The sequence below is a fragment of the Coturnix japonica genome, chromosome 21 (genome assembly GCF_001577835.2).
Source record: "Coturnix japonica isolate 7356 chromosome 21, Coturnix japonica 2.1, whole genome shotgun sequence".
In the NCBI taxonomy this organism is placed as follows: domain Eukaryota; kingdom Metazoa; phylum Chordata; class Aves; order Galliformes; family Phasianidae; genus Coturnix; species Coturnix japonica.
In genome coordinates, this window is record NC_029536.1 from 4,944,160 (window position 1) to 4,972,139 (window position 27,980).

The 27,980-nt window shown below is 46.6% G+C and overlaps 1 long non-coding RNA gene across 1 annotated transcript; it reads right to left on the bottom strand.

The window, feature by feature from the left end:
* Positions 1-480: 480 nt before the first annotated feature.
* LOC107323530 lies at positions 481-27,897 on the bottom strand. The gene is made up of 4 exons (XR_001559260.2): positions 27,367-27,897; positions 2,814-2,954; positions 1,863-2,052; positions 481-1,547 (listed from the first exon to the last, which is right to left on the bottom strand). It is a non-coding gene; the product is annotated as an uncharacterized LOC107323530 (long non-coding RNA).
* Positions 27,898-27,980: the final 83 nt, after the last annotated feature.

The window sequence follows — 27,980 nt, forward strand, 5'->3', positions numbered from 1 at the left end:
GGACAGACCAGCAGGTCCTGCTTCTCCTGGAGACTAAGAGCAAAACCAGAGCATCTCCTCCAGGCCCAGATGCAGCTGTGTGCCCCCCATTTACCAAGGAGAGTGGGAAAGGAGGGGGCTGGTGGAGCAGAAGGAAAAGGAGCAAGACCATATCTATGTAAGTGTCAGAGGGGGAGGGAGAGCAAAAAGAAGACCCTTATCCTCCTGATCCCAGCTAAGTTCCTATCAACTTCGATACAGGAGGGAAGAAAACAAATCAGCATCTGCTGAAGAAGCAGCACCAGAGGCAGGTTTGCGTTAAACAAGCACCATCCATCATTCCAAGACCACAGTTAATAAACCACGGGGCCTCAGCAAATTACAGCAAGAGCACACAGGCCACCATGAGCACATGCTGCAAATCATCTCCCCTTCTCTGGGGGCAGGGCAGCAGGCAGCATCCTTTGCTGCTGACCAGAGCTGGCTTTGGGGATGCTCAGATCCACAGACAAACCCATTTGTACCACCTTTGGATACAAGAACATTGCACCTCACCATCTGCTATCCATGCAGGGGTTGCCCCAGAGTCAGCAGGGCATCAGCCTGCCAAACAAACCTCACTTCTCAGTATTATGGGACTATTAAATTAATCAGGGCTGCAGTGGAGACACCGGGAGCGCAACCAATGAGCCATTAAAGGCTGCTGTGAGATTTGGAGGCTTTAATGAGTACCTGGCAAGAGCACATTGGCAGCTGCCTCTGCCCATGGCCTCTACTTGCTCACTTAGCCATTAGATTTAGCCTTCATGGCAGAGTGGAGGTGGTGGTTGGGGGGAAATCCATCACTCCTACAATACGAGGAGCAGGAAGAGCATATGAAGGAGGCAACAGCAGAGAGCTGTGGCCTATTGGAATTCCTAACACAGCCCATTGCATCCCACCATGGCAGCAGAGGTCAGCAGTGCATGAAAGCAGGTGATGATGTTTTGCATACAATCTTCCCCAACCCAAATCTTGACCTTCCTCATTGTTTTATTTAATTCTATTCCTTAGTGCCGTGATGCAAAGAATATAAGAAACAATTAGAATATGTGGCAGTGCATCAAGAGATGAAGTGGGGCAAGGGGTAATTATTACTGCCCCTCAGCTAACGCTATCAAGTTCACTGTAATTAGATGCTAAAGCACTTGGCTTTACATTAAAAACATGAACAAAAAGTGGAGCTAATGGCTTTGTACTACTGAAAGCAAGCCCACGTTAAAAAAAAAAAAAAGCAGTAATTAAAACCGTAACGAGCTATAACAATTAATGAAACATTACAACAACATCTTCGGGCTGTAGTGTTAGAAATGGCAGATTCTAAAGATAAACTTCACAGTGCTATAAAAGGAGAGGCAGATCTTCTTCACTCATTGCCAGGAGCTGCTCTTGTCCGCCATGATGTGCCCATCACTGGTGATAAAGTCCAACCTCTTTGCAGCCTCCCCAGCAACACAAGGGATCCTCAGCCATGTCTGAACTGTTCCACATTGGCAGAGCCCCATATTTAGCATCCCAAACACACGGTCCTGCAATTACTTACAACACAAGTGCTCAGGGTTTAGAAAGACACTCAGAAGTCATTTATCTGCGTCACAGCTCAGTGTGGGAGTCCTTGAGAGCCCCAGTAAGAACTGCAGACACCACCAACCTTGCTTAGAACAGAGCACCTATAGACATGTGCTTTATTATTCAGGACACTAAGGGCTGCCATAAAGAGGATGTATATCTCCCCCCACTGCTTATTTCTGCCCAGCCCAGTCTGTTGTACAGAGATTTGATGACAGCAGGGTTCACTTGAGCACAGTATTACCTACAGAAGGGCAAAGTTAGGCTGAGAGTACCTTGCGCTTTCTGCTCCAGCATCTCCAAGCTTGTTGCAAATGGCACCAAAGCAGAGAGGTAGCTCAGAGGACAAAGGCACAGCATTCACCTGCACTAACTGGGCTGAGGAAGCAATATGGAGGTGATGGAGTCACCATTCCTGGCATGGCAGGGTTGAAATGAAGAGAGCAGCCTCAGTAATTAATGCATCTGCAGGAGAATAGGAATAGGAGAAAATCAGTTTCTCCCTTTTCCTATGGATTCCTTGACACATTACTTTACAAAGTATATTCTGCTCTGGGTAGAAAAGCCCATTCCCTTGAGACAGGAAGATTCTGGAGAATCAGAGCCATCGAATCCTGGATTTGCTTCCATATCAGCCATTCCATGCCACGTTAAATGAGGATACTAACACGCCAGTGTAATTGTCTCCTTTCTAAGAACTTAAGTAATGGCACACAATGAAAACAGAATGGATTCTATTAATTAGGGTCAGAATAGAATTCAGATGTTCCCATAGCCTGGCTCAGAGATGAAGAGCTCTCTGACAGCTCTAACACTGAATACTTCCCCCCTTGCTCCACACACAGTAACCTGGAGAAATCCTATTCTTCTCTCCAGTAGAAGGAGGGTTTTAGAGGCAGGTTTGATTTTGAGCATGATTTTGAGTGGCCTGGCATCAATCCAATTAAGCACTTACCGCCCTGATTAACTGTAATCAAAAAGGTATGTCCCAGAGACATACTCTAGAGCTATTTTAAGAGACATCACTAGTGCCTGCCAGTAGGATAAAGGTGATCTGGGTACTCATAACAGTAGGAAATGCTGCCTTCCAGGTTCTGCAGTCTGAAAGCACAAAGACAAACCAGAACGGGTTGTTCAAGGCAACTGCAACCAGCTCAGCCCCTTCAAAAAGCCTTTACTCCTTATTCTGTAGTGAAACAAGAAGTGTAAAAGCAGTTAAATCTTACCAGAGCAGAAAAGAGATTAACGGAAGTCTCAGATTCAGCCATCTCTCCAAACAACTCCTTCCATCACTGAGTTTTTAGGTTTTGTGTTTAGAAGATGCATCCTCCAGAGTTTGATCTGTATGCCAGAAGGGTACTGGAATGCTTTTGATAGAGAAGAAAGTAAATGATCTGTGCATTGCATATAGTTAAATCACTTTTATTACTACTTTTGAGGAAAACCAACCTACTTGAGGAACAGCCTTCTAATCATCCTAAAGCGCACCCTGAGGATATGTTCATTCTGCACCTGAGGATGTATTTACATGATGAATTCGTGGCACCTCACTGAGTGAAGGATGGTGCATTTTTAAGAGCACTTATAAATATGTATTCACCTGATAGACTGGAAGAACTAATCTAGGTTTGAAAAGGGCCACAATTATGAACTTACAATCTCTTCCCTAATTGCCCCTTAGGGGGGTGGGATAGGGGTAAAAATAAAAGTGAGCATCTGGAGCTATAGAAGGTCTGTACATGTGTCAGAGATGCTTCTGCTTTAAAAGAATGAAGTAATGCTGGAAACAGGTTGGGCAGGGAGGCACTCTTGCATGGACACAAATAAAACAAGGTTCCATGACTCTTCCCCTCCCTCTCTCTCCCCAGCATCTCTGAGCAATGGCACCTTTGCTTAGAAAAGAGCCTAACAAAAACCACAGCCCAGCTCTTCCGAGGAGCAAACCACATAATTAGCACAGTGTTTCTATAACACCGGGTCTTCTCTCTCTAATTTGCTTTAATTAGAGATTTTGCTGCCAGCAGGGGATAGCAAACTGACAGTCCTAGAGCAAGAACAAAATTACAGTCAATCACACAAAGCACTGCAGGCTTCTCCCCATCTCCAAAGGTGAAGGGAAGATTTGGGTTTACTATCAGCTTTGCATCTCCAAGGGGATTTCCAGTTCTAGCTTTAGGACTTTCCTATACTCATAGGAGTCCAGGAGCTTGGTCTCTTAAAGAAAACATAAAGAATTCAGTAATTTGGAGGGTTCAGCACTGAGAAGAGACCTTCCTGTTGGTAGAAGGCCCCATGATGCCCACAGCTACTTCCAGGATCACTTAATGCTCTTTAAAGGGTTGACAAACTCTGCTACTTGTGCATCCCTCACAGTTGCCCCTACCCTTAAGTTCTAACACTGGTGACATGTTGCAGCAGAAGGATTCATTATAACACACTCTGTATTTGTTTCAGATCATAGAATCATTAAGGCTGGAAAAGGCCATTCAGATCATCCAGTCCAACTTCAACCCATCCCCACTATGCCCACTAACTATCTCCATGGTTCCTGAACACCCCCAGGATGGTGATCCCACCACCTTCATGGGCAGCCTGTGCCAGTGCCTCACTGCTCTTTCTGAGGTGTTTTCCCCTAATATCAAAGCAGAACCTTTTCTGGCTCAGCTGAAGGCCAGTGCCTCTCATCCTATCATTTATATCACCTTCAAGAGCTGTCTATCCAAGGCTGAAGTCAACCTAACTCTACTAACAACTATTAGCCTCATTACAACAGATGCACATGAGATCTGGGCCCTTCAGACCAAGAACTCAAAAATACCTCCAGAAATTACATGACCTTTCCTTTTGATTTGGGCTTTATGTTTGTTTACCCCCATCAAGCCCAGATTTTCATCCCTTCCAAATTTCCCTGAGATGCTTAAGCTTCTAATTAACTGGAAAGGCTTTTTATTCCTTATGACTCTCAGGTTATGAAGAACGATACCAGCTCATCAATGAAAATTGTCTTTCTATTTAAATTTGGTGCTTTTGGGTGGGTAAATGGGGAGTGGGGGGAGAAGCAAGCATGAAGCAGTGGCCCTTGGGTCATTTGTAACTTATTAATCTCAAGCAGAGCTCTTAGCTCGCTTATTAACATTGAGTACATTAGAATAGAATTTAATGGCTAGGATATTAATTACCTTGCAGGCTTTCATATCTAGACAATGGTTTATTTTTTGTGTTATAAAGCAGTAGTAGCAAGGGTATCATTCACCAGCCTCAGGAGATCCTGTCACTCAGCTCTGGGTTGACCTGGTCTCTCCCTGACAGACAGGAGATGCTCTGAGCCCTCATTATGGCACTGTACCACGACATGGGTCTGTGCCCATCCCAGGACACAAGCTGTGCACTGGCAGGGAGCAATAGGACACACAGCCACTGCTGTATCTTCCACTCCCATCAGCTCAGCCCCATAGGGTACAGGAGGCATGAGATGCTTGTATATGAGCACACTAACAGCCACAGGAGCAGCTGCAGAGCATTCTTAAATGCCAGCATGCTTTGGATATTATATACTCCCATCAATTTTAACATAATTCATAAGACACATAAACAGGCCTTTCACCCACACTTAGAAGAGCCACCTGTCTCTGTCCCACGTGCCATTGACTCATTAAGCTCCAATCACACGGCTGTCTATGCAAAATGCAGGTCAGTCAATTGACTAAGTGGAAAGGAATAAAATGCGACAGCACTTAACAGGCCCTGCTCAGTGCTCTGCAGTAATTGCAAGGCTATGATGTGCTTGTCCTGGTGTTTTTTTCCTCCAGGAAGAACTTCATCTGCTTTGGGATTCAACACAAGAACAACAGCAATTTGCATGTGTGTTAGAGCAACCTGACCCCCTGCAAAGCACTCTGTTATAAAAGCCAGTTCCCTCCTACACAGTCATTAAAAGTCCCAATAAACTACAAAAGTAGAATTATCCTATGGATCTCAGCGGATCAAACCAGGCTATTAAATCATTTATGCACAGGAAAAATAAAAGGAGTACAACACTCTGTACCATCAATTACCACCATCAGTACAGAGGTCCAAAGGTGCCCACAAATCTAAATGCAGTTGCCTCTCAACCCACTGAAAGCCACAACCATTTGCTTGGCAATCTACTGAGTATTTCCACCTGCTGTATATATTTGATAGAGGAGGCCATGCCAAAAAGCTTCTCTGTGACACAACTGACGACCACCAGCACAGGCAGAAGCCCAAACGCATTCATATTGATCCTACAATGGATCTGCTCTCTCCCCATCCCGGTGGTTGGTGACCCTGTACATAGAAGGGGGTTGAAACAAGATGATCATTGTGGTCCTCTTCAACCCAGGCCATCCTATGATTCACACCCCCCTTCAGCCCTTGTGTATGTGCTCATCCTACCACTTAATTCCAGGTGTGTGTGTGTGTTGGGGTGGGAAATCAAGACTGAGGTGGTTGGGTAGATATTTCTTCCTCTCCACCATATGGCATTTCAGCTCAGTTAGCAGATCCATTGTAGGATCAGTATAAATGCATTTGGGTTTCTGCCCTAGTAACAACACAGGCTCCAGTGCCCAGATCATTGTTTTGATCCAGAGGTGGGGGAGAAATTGATCACTAAACTAATTGCCACATTTTGCCCTGGGTGACACCAGGTCCCACCATGGCTTTGCACTTGGCCTTGCCTTTGTCCGCAAGTTTTTGTGCTCAGGAAGGTGGGACAGGTTCTGCAATAAGAGGAAAGCCACAGGAATCACAGCAGTGCCCTCACACAGTCAGCTGGGAATCGAGGTGATGATTATCTCAGCTTAATGAGAGGTCATTAATTCCCCTAGGCAGAGAATCCCCCAAAGAACCTCAATGCCAGGGTCAAAGCAGTTCTTGCAGTGAAAACAATCAAAGCAAGACCACGTGTCCCCAGCTCTAATGGCTGTTAGAGGGCATTTCAGGAGCTCCTCGTTTTGCGACAGCTGGAATTATGGGCAGTTCTACTAAAAGGGCCTTTTTATGCTGCACGTAGATGCTCTAATCTGTTTTAATGGGTTTTTCAGCAAAGCCTTTGACACATTCTCATTACAGTAACGCTTTAATGCGGAAACATTCACACGATTAGGATAAAGTCTTCAAAAATCTCCTCTTTATGGAGATTTTTATTTTATTACAACGCTGGTTTTCAATATGCACAGCAGTACCTGCATTAAAAAGCTGCTTTGTACAGACCAAATCGGGCCAATTTCAGCCTTTAACATCAACAAAAAAAAGCCCAACAACTTTAAAGTTACATGGTCAGCGCTACAGCTGGTATAAACCACCCTCATCCACAATACAGTACAAGTTAGGGAAGGAAGTTTTGCACCCAAATGGTGCCAGCTCAGGATATTATCCAATTCCCAGGGTGAAAAGAACTACGCAGCCTATATAATCAGTGAGCAGTTAATTCACAGCCTCAGGAAACTGGATTAAAGGAAGAACAGAGAGCAGGGCTGGCAGCTCCCTCTGCCTGTACGCTGCCCATCAGTCAGCCCAAGATAGTCTGTGTTTCATGGGGTGAGATAAGAGTTAGAACTGCATGGACCAGCCCACAGTGCCTCTGTGCCTTGATCTAGGGAGGGCCCATGGCATCACCCCATCTTCATTCAGACCCTTTGAGCTAGAGGGAGTCAGTGATCTTGTTGTTACCTGTGTGGAAATCCCACAGCTGAGTCCCACTCCTCACCACTAGGCTAAAAACAAAGGTCTTGCTGTGAAACCGAGCAACACACAGAGAGATATAATTACTTTTCTGGTTCTATTGCTCTTCCTTCACCTATGAAATAGACCCAGTGAACAGCAGCTCCTCATTTAGAGACCAGGAAGATGCTTTCATCTCATTGCCATGGCAAGCTAAAAATAAACCAAAGGAAGAAGGTACCTTCACTAAATGCTGAAGTTCCTTTTAAAGTGCACAAACAAAAAGACCAACACAAGGGCACAAATTAACCCATCCCTTCATCTGTCCCCCTTTTCCAACACACCACAAACCAGGCTCCTGCAAACCTTGCCTTTGCAGCACTACCTTTTTATGTAGCCCCTCTAGATTTAAGCCCTGAGCAGCTCCCCCTCGTTCAAAGCTCTTTGGATAGTTTGCCAGGTGATCTGGCACAGCACTGAATGCTAAAGAAGCATTAGCAGCACAGCCAAACCACAACCCCTAGGGTGTCCCAGGAGCCCAGCAGAGGTGACTTGGGTGCATTTCTCACTCCTTGTAGGAGGAATAGAAAGACAAGAGGTTGCTCAGCAAGCGTGGCTCATCCTGAAGAGCTGGATCCTGCTCCAGACAGCAGAGGCTCATTAAAGGACATAAACAGGCTGTCTCAGAGGGGAGATTTGTTCTTAATGAGAAAAGCAAGGAAAGCCCTTGCCTCCTCACCTCACATGGATGCTGATGCGAATGTACTTACATTGGCCTGAAATAATACTTCAGCTGGAGATGACTGCCAGCAGAGGGGGTCGTGTGTTTTCTCTTTGCCCTGCAAGGCAAGGCAGAAAGACAGCACTCCACACTGCCTGCAGGCTCCTAGTTATTAAGCTTAAGTTTGGTGGCCCTGTCAGGCAGGGGGGTTGGAGCTTCATGATCCTTGAGGTCCTTTCCAACCCGGGTCATTCTGTGATTCAGCATGACAGAGCAATGCCATCAGAGCAGCAGGAAGATCCTGGTCTGGAGTCTCACTCTTCCCTTCCCCATTATGGTACAGCTCCCCAGTCCTGCAGCCATAAACATTATTGCTGGTAGGGTAATTCCCACCCCAAACATTAGCTGGGCTTAGGGCACCTCAGGAACAAGCCAAAGAGGGTTCCCCAGGTTAATGGAAAAATCTGCCACTTGAAATGTCACCAGTGAAGCTGCAATGATTAAATCCCAGCCTGGAGTCCCCAGCTCTTTTCTTATTGACTGAATCAAGTGCCTTATATTGACAGGGCTTCTGTAAAATACACCAAAGCATGGGGAAAAAAATCAATTCATTATTAGACTAGCCAGGCCATGGAGGCAAGTTTGAAAGGTTCACTGATAAAAGCCAAAGAGTCTGGTGTTCTTCCAGCCATAACCCAATCCTCCCCTTCTTCCACTCAGGACCCTCCCCATCTGGGCTCTGATGAAGGATGTTGTCTGACAGGCAATGGAAGGAGAGGAGATGCGTTTGGTTCAGCTCCATCCTTACTATCCCCATCACATGCTGCTCCAGTGCTCAATAGGGCAGAAGGGACCAGCTAACTCAATAATCCAATGCTCTGAGTCCCTGCAAACTCTTGGCAACCCTCATGGATGCCCATGGATTTGCCATTGTCATTTCCACGCTACCCCCCATTCCTAGAAATGAGATCAGCCAGAATTAAACAGACATTTCCTGCAGTTTTGTAGGTCTAGCTGGCCAGTCATTCTTTATGCGAAACAGGAAGCAAACCTAAACCCACTGGGGATAAAAAGGCACAGCAAGGTCTGCTTGAGACAGGCCACAGAGGCAAACAGCTATACAACAATAGCAAACTGTAGCACTCCATTTCTCCCTCCCACCTCCTTTTTCTACTGTTTTCTAACTTTAAAGAAACTAGTTTTATCCAACGTTATTGTGATAGGAAAAAATAAAGAGAATCGATTCCTTTGCACCAAATTACCTCTGTTTAAATAGATTTATTTTACCCCAATCGCCAGAGAAATGTATCTTCTCTTGGCAGTAAAGCAAAACCCTTTGCTTCTTCTAAAAGGAAGCAAAGCTTTTCACAATGTGTTACCAGCAGGGAGGATGTTGAGGGGCTCTATTTCCTACTTAGTGCTCTCAGTAACGTGACTGCTTACGTGGCTTCAGAAGAAACATGTATTTTTACAGCTAAGAGACACGTGGAGCTTTGCCACATCAAACAGCTGCTCCCACCAGCACATGGTCTGCTGAATCAAGCAAGGGTTGCTCCTGGCTTTCCCAATCTGAAAACAGTGAGGTTAGGGGGAAAAATCAGCCTAAAGCAAGTGCTTGCCTGCAGCCCTGTGAGTGATTTGAGCCCTGTGTTCCTTGGCTTGTCAAAGGGCCACCAGCTGCATCTGTGGCCACACTCACATCTTACAGGGGCAAAGTAAGGAGCTTAAACCTTTGATTCATTCAGTTCCCCATCCCCTGACTGCTTGCAGCCACAGGAGATGCTGCTTGGCAGGGACACTGCCACACAACCCCCAGCCAGCCTGAAGGATTATTATTGGATCTCTGCACCATTAACGGCTTGTTAATGGGTGAAAGGAGCATTTGCAGGAATAACCTCTATTTGTCATCTCTTGCTCAGCTGAAAGCAGAGCCAGGAGCTCTCAGAAGGGCTCCACAATGTTTCTTCCAGCAGGATCCAACCAGGCAGTATACAAACTCCTGCTGGAGGTCTGATAACCTTCCTTATGGCACTGCAGAAAGGTAGGGTGCAGGGAGGTGCATGGGATAGCCTGCTCAGTCCAGCATGCTTCCCATTCACCCTGCTCAATGAAAGGTGCTGCTTAAGTGGCACAGCACCCCCCCTCTATGGTGTAAGCAGTGCAACAGGAAGGGAAGCAGAAGAGGCAGAGACCTTTGAGAATGGAGGACAAAGCCAGAATCTAAGTGGGCTCATCCCTGGAGCCTACAAGATACAATGCAGACAGATCCACATCCTCCAGGCAGGATGCACTGCACTGATTTCCCCAGTTAATCTTCAACTAAACACTGACAGATGAATCAGAGAATAATTAAGAGAAATGCTGGGACACAAATTCAGTTACAGCCAAGTAACTATAGCCAGTCAGAAAGTTGTGCTTTCCAAACTGTTGTTCACAACAATGAATAGTCAATGAATAGTCAGCATTCAGCCACTCCATCCCTCCCTGCACTGAAGAACAGCAGAAACCAGCATATCCCATCCACCAGCAAGGGAAGGTTCCCTAATGGGAGAGAACAGGGGCTCATCCCAGACCCAAAGGCACTGCAGGGCTCCCAGGCTCATCTTTAAGTTGGAAATTACTGCAGTAATTGCCAAAGACTTTGCTTCAATCCATGCTCCTCTCTGCATGAAGTGCCCCTGTCCTGATGGCAGTCAATCTGATGGCAGACTGACCAGTGCAGACAGTCACTTTGAGTCCCCAGGTCTGTGTTAGACCTGGGTAACACCTAACCCTAACCCTACCCTAATCCTAGGTCACTCTCTGAGCTACTAACAGCACCCAGGAGTACAGAGCAGGGCTACATCTGGCCAGAACTAAACTAACTTTTGCAGAGATGGTGAGGCAGAACCAAGAGCTGGGACTTCCAAACATGCCCTAGATCACACAGGTTGAGGAGGGTGGGAAGATACAATGCCCTAGACAAACTAGAAATACCTCTCTGCATCTGCCAAAAAGCTTCTCACTGGAAGCAGCAGGCAATAATTCAGCCCAGCAAACATCAGCAATCTCATCCTGCTGATCTCAGACTGGGCAAAACAGAAAATCAATGAGGTGCTTTGGATTTGGGCCAGCATCACAAAGACAAACCCAGTGGATTTTCACTCCTGGCTGAGAAGTGAAAGGATGCTTAGCTTATTTTCCCACCAAGAAATGAGCCTGAAGATTGAAATCCCTCTTTGTATCCTCCAGGTTCTTCCTCTTGCTCTTTCTAGTGCCTGCCAATGTCTCCTGCCTTTTGTGGATTTCCTTAACAAGCCTTCTCTCCAGCACAGAAGAGCTGATCTTCAACTGGGTAATAACAGGGCAGCGAGCAGGGCCTGTGGGTCCCAGAAGCTCACAGGGTAACAGAGATAGCACAGAGAGCTCAATTGGCAGATAAAGAACTAATCCAGACAGAAAATTGGTTTTCCCGTAATATGTCGTTCTGCAAAAGGAAGGAGAGATTGGATGAGGTGGGGGCAGGACGGGGCTCAGATGGCATGGCAGCTATTCAGCAGCCAGACAAGCGTGCAAGCATGACAACCTGTTTGCAAGGAGCTCATCTGTGTGCACATGGACCCACAGGAGACTGCAAGGCCTAATCCAGGCATGGGAGCACCACAAGAGCCTGGGAGCTTGCAAGCTGAAGCAGGTTTGTCTTCTCCAGCATCAGGAGAAGAAAGAAACAACAGCAACAAAAAAACCCCAACAAAAGCCAAAAGCAAAGAAAAGTGAAGCAGAGCTGGAAATAATAGGCAATCTAAGGACAGGTCCTCACCAGGGACTGTTTCATCCTAACCTGAAAAACAAGAGGCTGATTTATACGCTGAAACAGTTTATTCTCTAACATTTGTGTTTTACAGCTTTTGCTCCCAGGACTATCTGCACATCCACACCCATGCCCACACACCATAAGGGATGCTGCAGACCTCTGAACTGCAGCAATGTATTTCAGCAGCGAGTCACACAGGGTAATTTGTCCTTTGACATTAACCTGAGAGGTGAGGGAAGGGAGAAGTATATCTTTGTCACAGTTGAATCAGCAAGAGCAGCTGTGGGATTACACAGTCTGGTTTCCTTCCCTCCCTGAATACTGGGTCAGGTCCCTTGGTCCTGCAAGCAAACAGTTGAACCACAGCCCTGACAATTAACATGCGAGACAGAGGAGAAGCAGGGCTCATTTTCAACTTGTCAGGGTCCGCAAAATAAATTACAGAATAAAATCCCAGAATGACAGAATAATGAGCAATTCATTTGAAATGTAAAATAAATAGGTAAATCTCCAGCGAGCAGGCAGAATAAATGGGATTGAGCTGACATTTGGTGATTAAATTAAACTGTAATGACCTCATGAATAATGGGCTACAGGATTGAATCTGGAGGGCAATATTTTCTTAAGTGGGGGGCAGAGCGCTGTGGGATAACATATCCAGTTAGAGGCAAGCTTTGCTTCCTATGTTATATGCAGCTCTCTGCAGAAGCTCCCCACACCTTGAGATCCATATCCCTCCAAGTCCTATGTCTAACGACAGCACGAGGGGCCCCTGGTGCTGGTGCTTCTGGCTCAGGCACAGCAGGCAGCCACAGTATTAGTGTGGGGCATGAACAGGGGTACAAACTCTTTGGGACTGGGGAAATCATTATGGTGTGCAGCAGAGCATCATTCTTAGCAAAGCCACCTCCAGTGCTCAGAGATGTGCTCCCACGTCACCCACATCCATACATCCATCCAAGCACTCTCCCTGTGCCACTCCACACCAAATTCAGGGCCAGGTTTTCTAGTTTTCCCTGCCCACAGCTGCTGGTATTATGTTGGTATTATTAAAGGATTATGTTATCGGTGCTTCTAGGGTAATGACAACTGCTGTTTCTTGACCTGCAGTTCTGAGCTGGTTCTTTTACTTATCAGCTGCAGACAGAGCTGTCACTGACCCCTGCTGCTAATACCAGCTACATCTACTGGTGTCCCAAGCTGCCTTCCCCTTCTCTAACAAGCACAATCTCCAAAGGTATGGGGTCCATCTCTCATTTCTCAGCCAGAACTGTACTTGCTGGCAGCCTATTGACGCAGGCAGTGAGTTGTTTTAACCACAGTCATTGAGCAAATGAGAAGTACCCATACCCCATATGCAGCACTTGGCCACAACAAAGCCATAGTGCCCTTCTCACACACACCTCCACATTGCTCACAACAGCAGAGAGGTGAATACACAGAAGGCCAACAGCAAACTCCAGACCCAGGGGCCATTTCTGCCATCCCAGGTTGAGAAAGGGAAACAATTAACTCATCAAGACAACATCCACTGCAGCAAATAATGCCAAAGCAATGCTTCATTTGAAGTCTGCAGCACAAAACACAGATGAGCTGATTAGGAACCATTCCATTTGCTAACGCAGAAGTAGCTCGCTGGCCTAATAACTTTTCCCCCCTGCAAATCAAAGCTAAGCAGAAGTGTTGCCACAGGCCAATAGATTGAGAGCTGGGAAATAAATCTCAAGATCTACAGAGATATAAAACCTAATAATTCTATTAAGATCAAGTTAAGACAATTAAATACTGGTGAGACATCGAAAAGCTAAGTAGCCTGGAGAGGTTGATTTTATAAATGAACCAATTCATTTAAGTCTGTGCCTCAATAAATTGCAGTTCCTTCCTGCTGTGCATCTCCACTTGCTGAGCTGGACAGTCCCATGCCATTCTAATGATGACACCTGGGAGCAGTGCTCCTCTCACTTCACCTTGGATCAGCAAGGAGGGAGCCGCACTTGTGGCCAGGAAGGTTTGCAAAGGCACAAGTAACTCCTTGAGAATCATGAGAAATCTCAGCATCAAAATGCTTTGCTGGTCCGTATTACCATTCTCCACACATCTCTCCTCTTGACCTTAGCCTCTCTGTGCCTTGAAGCGCCTATCTCTAAATTGAGGAAGTATATTACCCCACAAGGATGTGATAAAAAAAAGGCAGATAGTGAAGGCTCATAAGGGCTCTGGGACTTGGACGCAGAAGATGTTATGCAGACACAAAGAACATCAGCAGAAATACTGAGTTTGATTGGAGCAATGTACTACCCTGCGGGTACAGATGCCCTTAACAGCAGGAGTCAGATCAGCTGCTGGGTAACAACATGAAGGAGAGAGAACTGAGCCTTGTCTTGCTTGGTTGATGCTACTAGAGGAGCTGCACCGGCTCAGACATGTAACCCATCACAACTGGTGCAAGAGGCTCCAAGTTTGCTTTCTCCTGCTTCCCAAAAGCCTTCAGAGTAAGCAAGGCAGCAGCATGAGCTCTCAAGAACCCTGCTGTAGCAAAGGGCATTCATCTCTCCTAACACACCAGGACCAGAGCTATCCCTAGCAGGATGATGTAACTTACATGAACAGCACCAGTCAAATAAGCTGAAGGGGATTTAACTACACAGCTCCCTACAAAGTGAAATCCCTGAGACAACTCATTGTAAAGCCTGGAACAGCCATGCAGCTGATCCCCCCTGCTCACTCACAGTAATGCTACAGCCTTAGCCTTGCTGTCTCCAAGCTAAACCCCCCACCCCAGTTACACAGAGAAGAGACATAGTGCTAAATCCTTGCACATCATCTCCCAATCCTTCTGCTAGGAGCCCTAACATCTCATTCTCCTTCAGCCTTCTGCTCTCTGCCTTACCAGCTGCATCCTCCTTCTTTCCTACCCTTCCAGGTCTGTGGGATTATCAGGACAGCCTCAGAGATTAAGAGCCCTGACAGAGAACATCCTTCATCACAAAGAAAGCAAACCTTCATCCAGCCAACAGAATGAAACAGATGAAAAGCAAAGCTCAGGAAATACCTGGGCTCAGCAATATAACTCTCTGAAAGGCAATTCCAAGAGTGAGTTTGGGGTTTCCCTGGGCATCCTTCCCTGAGGTCCCACTATATTCCACCAGGACAAAGACCCTACAAGTCATGGCCAATGTGGTTAAAGAGCCCCAGAGATCTCCAGAACTTGCTGGGGTTGCAGGTCCCACTAGAGGCAGAGCTTTAAAGACAGTTGTGGCTCTGATAGCAAAGTCCTGTGTGCTCCCAAATGTTAAGAGAGCAGGCAGTGCTTTCTGAGACCTTTCTGACCAAACATCAGCAAATCCTGCACCACTACCAGCCTCAACAACAGATAATAATAGCCTTAATAAAATAAAGCGCCTAATACACCTGAAACAACATCTAATAAAGAAAACAACAAAAGGGAAACTTAATTGGAAACACTGCCTGCAATTTAAATGTCAAAGGAGAAATTGTTGCTGAGTTTCCTGCTGCTCACTGTCATAAACCAGCAGCTCCTGTGGGAGCTGAGGGAAATGTCATTGAGGTGCTTTGTGTTTCAGCTCCCTGCACACACTGGTCCCTGCTCTGCAGGCAGCTCCTGCTCTGCTGGTTCCACTCAAGTTTGCTTTCCCACGTACTCAGCCAAAAGCTTTCACTGCAGGGTAACCAGAGCGCTGCCAAGGATGAACACAGGCTGGATGCTCCCAGCTTGTGGTTTGCAGTGCTCCAGCTCCTTTTTGTCTATGAACAGAGGCCTCACTCCTATTGCACTGCTGGTCTCCTCCACTCTAAACATGGTTTCACCCACAGCTCTCCCTCTGTGGATGTGCCCTGGGTACAGGAATGAGCTGTGCACTTCAAGTTGCATCCAATGCCACAGCATAGAATCACCTTTCTTTCTTTCTATATATATAGATGACAAGCTAAACCTCTTATTTCTTGGGCTCCTTTGTGTAAAGAAAATAAGACTCACTACGTTAATACAGAGGATGGATTCAGATTTGTGATCACAAAGCAGCCCATTCCCCTACCCTCCCCCAACACACCATAACACTCCCACGCACCAGCCACAAAGACAGTGTCTTAATAAGGGCCTTTTGTTCCCACAGATAAACTACACAAAGGGTTGATGTACTGGGATTCATACAGCAGCTAAACCGTGTGCCTGAAGGTATTAATTAGAAAGTAACATAAGACAGAGATGAAAGCAGGTGGGAAAGTTGACTGCAAGATGACCAGGGTCAGAACAGTGCATTTGTTCTTGATTCACTCTCATGCTTGTTGATGGAGGCAACAGGAGCAAATTATCAACCATAACTTTTCTGGGTGTCCTCAAAATAATACTGAGCATTCAGAACTGGAATGACAGCCATAGAGCTGAGCTCCAACTTCTTGCCATGGGCTGGTGGACACCCAGCAACAGCTTTGGGCACATCCAAGGATGGAGCATCCACAGCTCTCTAAGCAGCTCCTTAAGAACAGATCTGGGATGGGAGGAGATGGATGATGGTATTTCCCCCTTCAGGCTGTTCTGACCTATTGCGAAGAGCCAGCTGGAGGACCCCAGCTCCCCCCTGCCTCTCCATGCACTGAACTTCTACCATAACATGCTTTAACCTAGAGGCTACAGCAGACTGAAGCCGTTGCCTATTTCTCCCCATAACAAAGCAACACTTGGCTTAGTGGCACAGACAAGGTTCTCTGGCTCAGTTCAGCAAACAGGTCAGGCCCCGGGTCCTCTGGAAGTGGGGTTACCTGCCACATGCACATCAGAATCAGCCCCTTCTGTGCTCTGAGACTGTTCTCACCCCATTTTTGTGCAGGAACAGACTCTAAAAGCAGCACTACACCCCCGGGGGAGACCTTTCCTCTCCCTCTCCCAGAAAGGTCAATGGTAGCTGCCAGCTGAGAACATACACTGTACAAAGCTCCACTCCAGCAAAGGTACAGGCTGCATTATTTACATGAAAGCCTGGCTTGACTTCACATTTGAAGTATTCCCTTTAGAAAGGCTATGCAGCTTTTTCCCCTTTAAAGAGCAGCTGTGACAACAGGAGTCACTGCAGCCAGGCACAAAACCCCAGCTGACACCCAGCCAAATAAAGCAGGCTGCATGCTTCAAGGTCTGATTCCCATCAGCCCTCATTTTACATGGTGTCAAATCTTCACAACAACCATCCAGCACCAATCTCTGCAGCAAAATGCATTTGCACCAAAGCTCCTTGCACCATGCAAGTCCTTACAGAAGCTGGACTTGGGCAGGAGGCAGTGCTTTCAGTAGAGCTCCAACCTTGCATTGAAGGCCAAAGCCACAGGAACTTCACTGTCATTAACTGCTTCCCCTCAGCATCACAAGGAAGGGCAGAGAGCGTTCTCATTATGCAGAGCACTTGCAAAGCTCAAAGCAATATTACTACCTATAATTCAAGCATCCCATTCAGCCAACAAGGGCACTGTTTTATGTGCTAACCAATGAAGGCATGTTTTCAGAGGTGCCTCTTACCTCACTAGACAAGGACCTTTTGAAAGCTGTTATTTGCTGAATGCTCAATTAGCTCACCATTCCCTTCCAAAGCCTGGCCAGATCATCCTGAAGCAAAGCAAAGCCCAATCCAAACACTACATCAAGACCTACCACAAACAACCTTCCCAGCTATTATCATGCAGGTTTACATTCTGCACGCTCAGCAGAAACTGTGCTAGCTGTGAAGGTTACAATTATTAAAATGCACATACATTGCCTGTTTAGTGTCCCGAAAGCTACAGCCTCAACAATTTGCAGGCAGCCAGATCCTCATCTCTGCTACACCAGGAGTAATGAAGAGCAGACCCTGAGAGGGAGAAGCTATTTTATTTATACCCACACTGCCTCCCCCTGCAAATCTCATATCCCTGCCAAGCGAAACCTGAACACTGAAACCAGAATTAGAATACAATAAATCATTGTAAGGGGGGAAAAAAAAAACCCTAAAGCTTCATCCTGACAACATTTCCACTGATCAAGACAATTGAGTACGGAAGATCCAATTAGGAATGAAGTGAGAAAGGCTCAGAAGAATGATGGCACCACAGAAGCAAAGTGGACTGTCTTTTGCAAACAGAGCTCAGCAATGGGAGGAATGGGGCAGCGGTATCTGAAGGTGAAGTTGGCATCATGAGCAGTGATGGGCTTTGGGAAAAAACAGGGCAAAAATGGGGAGCTCAAGACTAGTTAAGGCACCAGCAATGAAAGCCTGACACCCCTTAAGCAAACAGGTGCTCCCCCACTGATTGCCCTGCATGCAGGATGGGGCAGCTCTGGGCTGACTCATTCCTGGGTCTCCCATTAATCCTGAGGATGGCCTCGAGACAGCTGAAGGGCAGAAACCTTCTTAAGGAGCAACAGCAGCCTTGCGAATTAACAAAGCAGCCTGCCCAGCATCTCACTTTCCCTTCACAATGAGGTTTACATCTTTAATCCCATTGCCTTGGAAGGCTATTCCTCACCCCAAGATGAACAGCTCTTTGCTCAGCAGGGCACCGGAGTGTTTACAGATTAATTCTTTTTTTTTCCCCCCTTAAAGTACATCTATTCCTTAAAACAACAATTAGCCATGCTGTGAATTTATGAGTGTCATTTGCAATGCTGTTAAAGCACGGGCAGTGGTGGCTTTCGTGCATCAGTAATTGCTCGTAGTTCTCTGAAGGACCCCAAACAAAACACAGTGCTGGCCTTTAGGGGGCTGATGTAAAAGGAGTGTTGTCCTTCATTGAAGAAAGCTTCCACCACCTTCACAGGGGTGGGACTGGCACTATTATCACTTGCAGTGATCCTAGAACCACAAGACTTCATCTCCAACACAGCAGTGAGAATGAGTGAGTCGCAGGTTTCTATAATCCCTTTAATCTGCTTGGGTTATGTCTATGAGAACCACATGAGGGGATGAAGAGAGGTGGGCACTAAACATTTCAGAGGAGTAATAAGAATTAAAAGACTTCACATCATTTAGAAACGGGGGAAAGAATATTAGGAGTGGCGTCTCAAGCAACTTCCTTAAGTAAAAGCCACCAGAGTCTGCTATGAAATCATTAGCCGAGAAACCTGGATGTGTCCAAGGGGAGCACAGGTATTAAAAGAGATGAGCCTTGATGGAGTTAATGGTGTTTTCTTACAGCTGAGATCTCTAATGAAAGGGAACTCATTTACATACCCAGTGACTCAGTACTGTGCCAGCCAGAGGTAAAAGGGGCAGAAGCACCTTTCCATTTTAACCCCTCCTGGCCATCACAGCAATGAGCATCTGCCCACAACCCAGCATGGTGCAGGCAGCTGCTGTCAGCTCAGGGTAAAGCTCTGCAGTACCAGCAATGCAGCTGCAGTGCTGGAAGATGAAAAGATGTGGTTTTAACATCATCCAGAGCTTGTGAAACCAAGAGGCCCAAAGAAAGGAAGAAAGGCTTTCTAGTTCATAGCTGCTAGGTATTTACCTTAATGTTAAATGACAATTGCTTGCAAAACAATATTGCAGAAACTCCCAGGAGGCATTAATCAGAGGTTGTATCTCCCACTCTCTGCTCTCGCTAAATATGGAGAGTGACAGATACTCGCAGATAGCACTGCAGGGCTGAGCCTTTCATTCACAGGCTGCTATCAGGCAAAGCATTAAGCTGCCATTTAGGTTCCTAGAGAGGAAGCCTTCAGCTTTGTGGGTTTAGACCTAAAACCTTCCTGGGGGTTCCTGAAGATGGTGACCAACGCTCTGACCACCAGCAATCTCATGTCTATTGCCAAACAAAGCCCTTCTGAAGGTCAGTGTTCCCAAGTCTGTCCCCAACCTCTCTATCTGCAGGGAGAAAACAGCCTGACTCCTATTTCAGCCGCCAGAGAAATAACAAGAATAAAACAGTAATAATCCTATTTTTCTTTAAGTGCTCAGTGAGGAGGCATGGGGAACAGCAGCACTGCAGGTCCTGAGGCCTTCCTTCATGACCCCCCCTCACCCCTCCTGCTTGCCAGCAAGAGAAACAGATGGTCCCTTCAGGTCACGGCTCCTCTAGACTCAGAGTGTGCAGCCCCAGCCAAGAAAGCAGAAATAAATAGCCTGCAGTTTAATGGGAGAAAGGCATTTCATACAGAGATGCTCAGCTGCCACCTGGCCACGGAAAACACATGCACCAGGAAAAGCCAAGTCGTGCAGCACCTCCACTGACAGCCAGCAGCAACGTGTCTATCTGCAGGGAGGGCTGGGGGTCCCTCTATGCCATGCAGGCACTGCCATTGCTCTTTGCTCACAGCCATCTCCTCCAGCAGCAGCACTAAGCCTGGCTATAGGGGTCTGCATTGCCATGATGCTGAAGACCTCACCCCACAGGTCTTCCTATACTTCTCCCCTCCCTCACCCTACTTTGGGTTCCTACTTCAAGCTGCTGCTCCCCTCCACTGTCCCCATAACTCCTTTCCCTTTCATTCCCCACCTCTTCATTCCACTTTTCTCCCCTCAAACTTCTCAAGTTGACTCACTGTAAGACGAGCTGCTCTATTTACTCTCCTGCAACACTCCATACAAAATAAACTGCATTCTACCAACACGGTGCTATAAATCCTCACCTCCCTCACTGTACGCATCTTATGGCATCATTTTTAAATGGTAGAAGCATGTCTATGGATTTATGGGCATCTTTAAGGTCTAATTTCCATAAAAAAACAAGTGCAGAGTGTTCCTTATGCCCCAGGGCACAGCAGATACAAGAACACCTAATGAATTAAAAACGTTTGGATAAAACTTATATAAACTCTTACATATGCTAATAAGATGAAAGGCTGTAATTATGAGCTGAATTGTGTACTGACATGAGTAGCTCTGTGCAGTAAGCGATAGAATTTCAGTGTCCTTGAAGCCAAAATAACATATTGTGAGAAGGCACCTTCCCATAAATCTCTCCCTAAAGCCTTTTCAACACCTCTGGAGCATGCGAGATGCGAGGGACGCAGTAAGAAGTTCTCAGTTAGTATGAATTTCATCTTTAGAGGGATTGCCCCCTATTTAAGGGCACCTTTCTGCTTCTTATAGAAGGCAATTACAAACCTTATCTCGCACGATATGGATCATCAGCTGGTATTCATAGCAGAGGTTCATCTAAATGAGGTGTGTATGTGCACAGAGGGGGATGTTCTCACCCAGTTTCAATACACTGATCTTCTCTATCCAACATAAATTTTTAATGCAAGAGGAATTTAATTTCATGATACAAAGCTTGGAAGCAATAGAGTTTGTGTAAACAGGCAGCCACAGAGACACTGCACTCCACAAATATGTACTGCCAACAAAATCCATTTCCACAGCCATTTAATTCATGAGTTACTGGCTGTCGTGCTCCAAATGTAATCCTCCACAGCATTCAGCCTCCCCATGCGTGGCAGTGAGTAACAGTGCCCATAGCACCGCTCAGAGCGTTGCCAATTTAGACCACAGAGTTGTCCCACATCACACTATGGAATACAACCAGGAGGAGCAGGGCTCACAGAAGGCAGCACTACATCAACAGGAGAGAAGTGCCCTTCCCTGCTGTGCTAACATTTCATCTCATAACCTTGGGCAGGCATCTTTCCCTGCTCCAGCCACGGGGCTGGGACAATAAGTCTTCATCTCCCAGAGGAGGAATTCATTAGTGTTTTTTATGCCTCCAGTATTAGGGTGATGAGACACAAGCTCAGATCATCAATTTATTAATGCCAGCATATGCCTATGGAAATCATAGAGTTGGGAGGGACCCTTAAGGCCATCAAGTCCAAGCCCTGCACTGAGCAGGGACACCCACAGCCCCATCAGTGCCCAGAGCCCCATTCCCTGATCTTGGGTGTCTGTACCACCTCTATATAGAGTCTAAACCTCCCCTCTTTTAGTCTGAAACAACTTCTTGTCCTATCACAACAGCTCCTGCTAAAGAGTTCATTCACTTCATCCTTACAGCCCCATTTCAGACACTGTAAGGCTGCTAACCATGCCACTGGAGTTGCTCCTAGAGTGACATGAAATAAGCCTGGGCTCGTGGCAACTAACAGTCAACCAAGATGAGATATCAATTGCTGACCTTCCAAAAGGACACCAACTGTAGCTCCCTGTGTCGACAGGACAAGAGGGATTGGCTTTAAACTAAAAGAGGAGAGATCTAGATTTGATGTTAGAAATGTTACACTCAGAGGATGGTGAGACACTGGCACTGCTGCCCAGAGAAGTCTGTGGGTTCTCCATCCCTGCAGGCACTGAAGTTGGGTTGAATGGGGCTTCACTGGGATTCAGTGGGAGGTAACAAGTCTAGAGGAGAAGGTTGGAACTAGATGATCTTTAAGGTCCCCTCCAACCAAAGCCATTCTATACATACCTGAGCCAGTCAGCCTATCCCCCAGAGCACGTACAATACATGCAGACAGGTGAAAATGAAAGGAAAAAACAAACAAAAAGGAAAACCACACAAGGATGGAAGCTAACACTGGAGAAGTGGCAACACTTGAGCTGGATTCTGCTTTGAGTCCGAGTTGAACCCAACAGCACAGAAGCCATGTAATCATCACCCTATTTTTAATCAATTTGGGCACATATTGTTCCCTCACAGCTATAATTAGAACTCAGCTGCATAATTATTCCTATAAACCACAAGGTTATTTAACAATACCATATCAATTGGCTACCTCAGTGCACCAGCTGGAGTTAATATGTACCAAAAAAGTTATTATACAAGAAATGTGCAAAGTCTGCAGTCTTTCCCAGAGTCCCACCCCCTATTTGCTACAGTGATGGAGATAGTCAGCACTTCTTTCTTGCAGATCAATACTGCATTTGAATGTGACCACCACTCCAATTATTGCCTCAATTACCGAGGCAGTGGTTTGCTCCCACACCTACCCCTCTACTAGAAAAGCCACCATGAATGCTGCCCATAGAAACACTACCTGCGGGAAATCATTAACCCACTAATTTGAAATCAATTTAAAGTCCATTTGCCTAATGACACGAGCACCGTAAATTAACTATAAATTGTTAATTTATGAGAGAGTGACATCAGAATTTTTGTCTTATTAATCGGCTTTTCCAGATGCAGGTTATTTCTGAAGCTTTATAATCCACGTCTCTGGGTGAGAAAACCTTAAAACCTGCTTAATACGATGCTTTTTATGCCAAGAAATGGTAAAATGAGAGTAAACTGACTCTTGTGAACCCTTCAGTGTGAGGGTTTACACATTCATCCCAGTAATTAGAGGAGAAGTCATGGTAAGAGGGGAAAAAAGGCCCCTCTGAGTGCTTGTTCACGTCCTTGAACAAAATTGGTTCCAAGTCTGTTTGCATTTATCTGAGGCAAAATTCCTTGGAGTGCAGCAATGGACACATCAAGTCCAGGTCACCTCCCCATCTTCCTTGTTCCTCCTTGGTGAGGACTCCAGCAGACACAGACTCATCCCCTCAGCAGATATTTGAGTGACAGACCCGCTGGCCAAAGCATCAGCAGGAAATGAGTCTGTTGTCTGGGGAGCACACTATGATTTCTCTGCTGATATGGAGTTATTAGAGGCCAACTTTTCCTGCCAACTTCATTACTACTAGTGAGGGTATGCACAGACCCACAGGAGCACAGTGCTGCTTGTTTCACCCTGACACATCATGAGTAAGCCAGCTCTGCTCCCTCTTTTTGCACATGTTTTATAGGACTTGACCCCAAAATACCCCAAATAACAGGAAGATTCTCAGGAATGCTTGTGCACTGCAGGTAAGTACATAAGTGAAAGTCCTTCTCTGCAGTGACCAACAGCCCCTGTGTGTGAGCAGCAGCTGACACACACAGAAAGCTCCATTATCACCAAAATAGAAGACTGCAATCTTCAACCCCTCAGTCCATTAATGCTCTATTTAAGGCTGGCTTTGAATCTGCCTGAATTACAAACCCACTCTCTCCCAGCAAAACACTTTCCCAGCCCTCTTCTCTTCACTTCTAAATAGACACTAAATATAAATATATACCAGGGAGAACTTAACAGGGAAAAGCAGGGATTATTCTTTTAAAGCTTTCTCCCTCCTTCATCCAGTCCACAAACACACACTGGCACAAAACCAGAGCTGCTTCGTTGTTTGCTTTCATGGCTCCCAAGTGGGAACTCATACCCTGCACTGCCATTCACTGGTGCAGCTCCTGCAGCAGGAGTGCAGTACTAGGAATCCCCTTCCAGGGACACAGCCTCCTCCAGCAGTGCCCTGGCAAGTCAAGTGATGAATGCAATCGTGTCTAAAAGAATGATTGCCAGCTGAACACTGGCCCTATTCCCCAGCCCCCTACTGAAACCAATCCAGTCGGAAGAATCCCTGCCTGCTGATATGCTAATATTTTAAATAAGCTTTAATTGGCTTCCAGACGCTACCAGTGTCACTCACATATTCCATGCCAGTCTCCATTGCTATCAGGCCCGTTTTGCTTCATCTCATACCATGCACCTCTGCTTATAGACCCTCAGAATAGGAGGTAGGCAGCTCCAACCGGTCTGTTTTGCTTGCCCTATTTGTGGCCTGAATATATTTACACCGTTGGGAAATCACAGTATCACCTGTTTCAATCATTTCACAGCTCTTTTTAACTAAAGAAAAACATGGTTGGGGTGGGGGAGAGCAGAAAATCCAGCAGCCCTTATGCTTAGAAACGGCACAAAGGGAAACGCATGTGGGTGAAGGCATGCAGAGGAGATCTGTGAGTCACACAGCTTTGAGGCAGCCAATAATCCCCTGCAGCTCCTATAGGGCTCAGTCCAAGAGCCCACTGATGTCTCTGTAGTGAGTCCAAGTTGCAGATAACCCACCTGCACAGCCTTGAGCTTTGCTGCTGCTGTAGGTGCTTAGAAGGAGAGGAAAGCAGGCGATCAGAATAGCTCAGCGCCTTTGCATTGAAAAACATTCAATTTTGCATTGGCATTAAGCGAGCATACAGCCTGCTCCAGCTCTCTGCTCAGAGAAGCTCTGGCTTACAGCCTTCCACAGAAGCTGGGGCAACAGGATCAAACACATGGCCTTCAGGAGGACCTCTGTCACCCTAAATAACCATAACTACTCCACGCAGCAATTGAACAGTTCAATACAAGAAAAGGTGTTTCACTTGAGACATAATGACAGAAGGATCGGCACAATAGAAAGGTGCTATAAGGGAAGAAAAGAAGATTGCTTACACATATCAGAAGACTCCAGGTCTGCAGGAGAAAGCTCCACCAAGGAGGGATGTCTAGAAGGAGACCCTTCCCCAGTGGGGGTCAGCCCTTAAGTGGGGTCTGAGATAGATGCAGCCAGACTCCACCCCTTCCTGTCACACAGCTGAATTGCCTTCACCTGTGCTACTAAGGCTGACCCAGTCCTTTCCCCAGGTGCTCAGTCAGTGATTCAGGCTGTGACCCAACAGTTCCCATATGCCCCCATTTCCACCAGCATATCAAGCTGTTAGCATCCATTGTGCTGACCCTGACCCAACCATAAGCAAAGTCCAGATCCAGAGTTGGAATGGGCTGAAACTGGGTGTTTGGCTTGGATTTATATGAAGAAAAAGGCCTCAAAATCCCTCCCAGCTAATCCACTGTGGAGAGAAGGCAGCAAAACCAGCAGCTTGCTGCAAAGGCTCTTGCATCAGGGTACTTCAAAGCTGTCTCTAACCAAGCACAATGCAAGGCCTTGCCTAGATCCCTGGGAACATCTTAGGTTTTACGTTTATTTCTCAGTGTGAGCATCAAGCAAGACAGCAAAGAGCCTCGTCACCATCCATCACAAACTTCATTGTTTAGTAATAAGATGTATTACCCCCTTGCAGCAAAATAACATTCCAGCCAGAGCTCCCATTTGTTACTATCTGGCTGAGTGGGACAGCTGTTTGTGTCAATGCTGTAAACACTCCATTTGGAGCAGAGACAGCAAGTTTTAAGTGCTAATAAATAGGACTGCAAAACACAGAGCACACATGAGGTTAGTGGCCAGTCACCAGCAGCCCTTTCAGGCTGGGTCCTTTGAGCAGCCCTGGCCCAGTGCTGCATGCCCAGCTCCAGGCACTGATCCCATTGCAATGGCCATACCAGCTCCATCCTGTATCTCCCCACATCCCAACAGTCCCACTGCCAGGGCACAGAGATTGACCACACAGTGCCAGAAAGGCAGCTGCTGTGTGGGCAGGGAGCATTTGGTACTGAGCCAGCCAGCAGCTCTCAAACCCAACAGGAATGATGTCAGTGCTGAGGGAGGAACTTAAGTGTCTCCATGCATCTGGAAGGAGCTGTATCTGCTTTTCTGCAGTCACCTTTATCAGAAACCAGCCTCAGATGATCAGACAGCAGAGAGAAAGCTTTCCAGACAGCACTGGCAGGCTTTTCCAGGAACTTACGATGCTTACCTTGGGTAGAATAGAATGAAATGCTTAGCTAAGTCTTTGATCTTGTGCCTGCCATGCTTTCCAGAGATGGAGGCATGCTCTTATCTCTAGTTTATTACCCTCTGCACAAACAATCAGCTTTAAACCGCTAAAAAAACAAAGGCCACTGAAGCAAATAGTTGGGTTACAGCATACCATGGAGCCAGAGATGACCTGTCACCACACCAGATGCCCAAGCACACATTGGGGCAGCTCAGAGCATACTTTCTATTGCCATGCAAGCTCAATTGCAGCCAGCCTAACCTATACCCCAAGGAGCCAGCAGCCCTTCCTGCATCCCTAGACAGAGGCAGGTGCCCTTGAGCACTGCAAGGCTGCCTGCTCAAGGGGTGCCCTCACTCTGACAGCTGGTACAGCAAAGGCAGTGTCTTTGCAGAGCAGCTTTAGGTGATGCAGGGTACATCGTGGCAGCAGCCATCAGGGGATTTCACTGAGGTCACAGCCTCGACACATTAGACACAGATGTCACTTCCATTTCTGGGGCAGGAAAAAAAAAGGCTTAAAGATGTACAGACAAAGCAGTGGCAAGATATTGTGATTTATCATCGCTGTCATTGGAAGCATTTACAATAGCCTGAGTGTACCGTTCAGCTCCTCTATAACAACTCCTTTGAGAGGTACATGAACGCTAGAAGCAGGGACAGACCTCGTGTACATTTACACCAGCCTCAGGAGCACCCCATAGAGCGTACAGAGGGAGCACTGGGGTCCATCAGTAATATCAGAGCCAGCTCAATAGCACCCACAGAAGAGAAAAAGCTGCTCCTGTTTTCACACTGCTTGATCAGACTTTTATTTCAACTGCAGCAGCACAGTGTCACCCCATGCTAAGACCTAAAGGCAGAAGTAGATTAAGGCACAAACCATGATAAAAGCACCACCGTGTCATTACCTTCTCCTGCACAGCCTTGCAGCTTACTAAGGACTTTATCTGGCCTGGAACTTTTCACTCTCCAAATAAAGAGCTGGAAAGAAAAACCCAAAGGCAACAGATCCTGTACACCACCAAGGGGCAGCTCAAGAACTGAATCACTCCCATAGCATGGAACATTTTGGACTAGGTGTGTTTAACACAGGCAACAAACTTGAGTCCAGGCTCAGGCATCACCTTGTATAATGCTTTATCACTTACCTGGATCGTTCTTCATTGTCCTTTATTAGTCTGCAAATAGCTCAAGGGAAACCCAGGCCATGACACTGGGAAAGGCACCCAGGAGTCAGCCATTAGGCTGGAAGTCAGGTCCCTTGTAGTCAACCTGTACTTCTCTCTCAGCACTAAGAGATTGGTCATTTCAGCTTTAAGGAAGACCACGTCCATACAGCTGCTTTAAAAGCTCAACCCCTCAGCACTTCCCAGGGTCAGGCAAATAACTCCTTATCACCTCATTGGGGTATGGGGGAAACTTATTAATCACCTACCAGCCCCCACCTGCAGTGCTCTGACAAAGCTGCAGAACTCTTTGGTGGTGGCTAATGAGATACCAGCACCCACACCTGGAGCTAACATGAATCTAACGCTGAACATCAGCTAACAAGTGTTAGAGCAGAGACAGCTGCCTTTCTGCTATAAAGAACTGAGCCGCGATGCTCAGTGCCAGGTTTCAGCTCACCCCGTCTGTGCTGGGATGCCCTGACACCTAATTCTGCTCTTTGAGGCTGCTGGACAGATGTGGAAGAGGATGTGACTCACCTCCCTGCCCATGTGCTATAGGGCCACTACAGGCACCGCGACCCTCACAACCACCA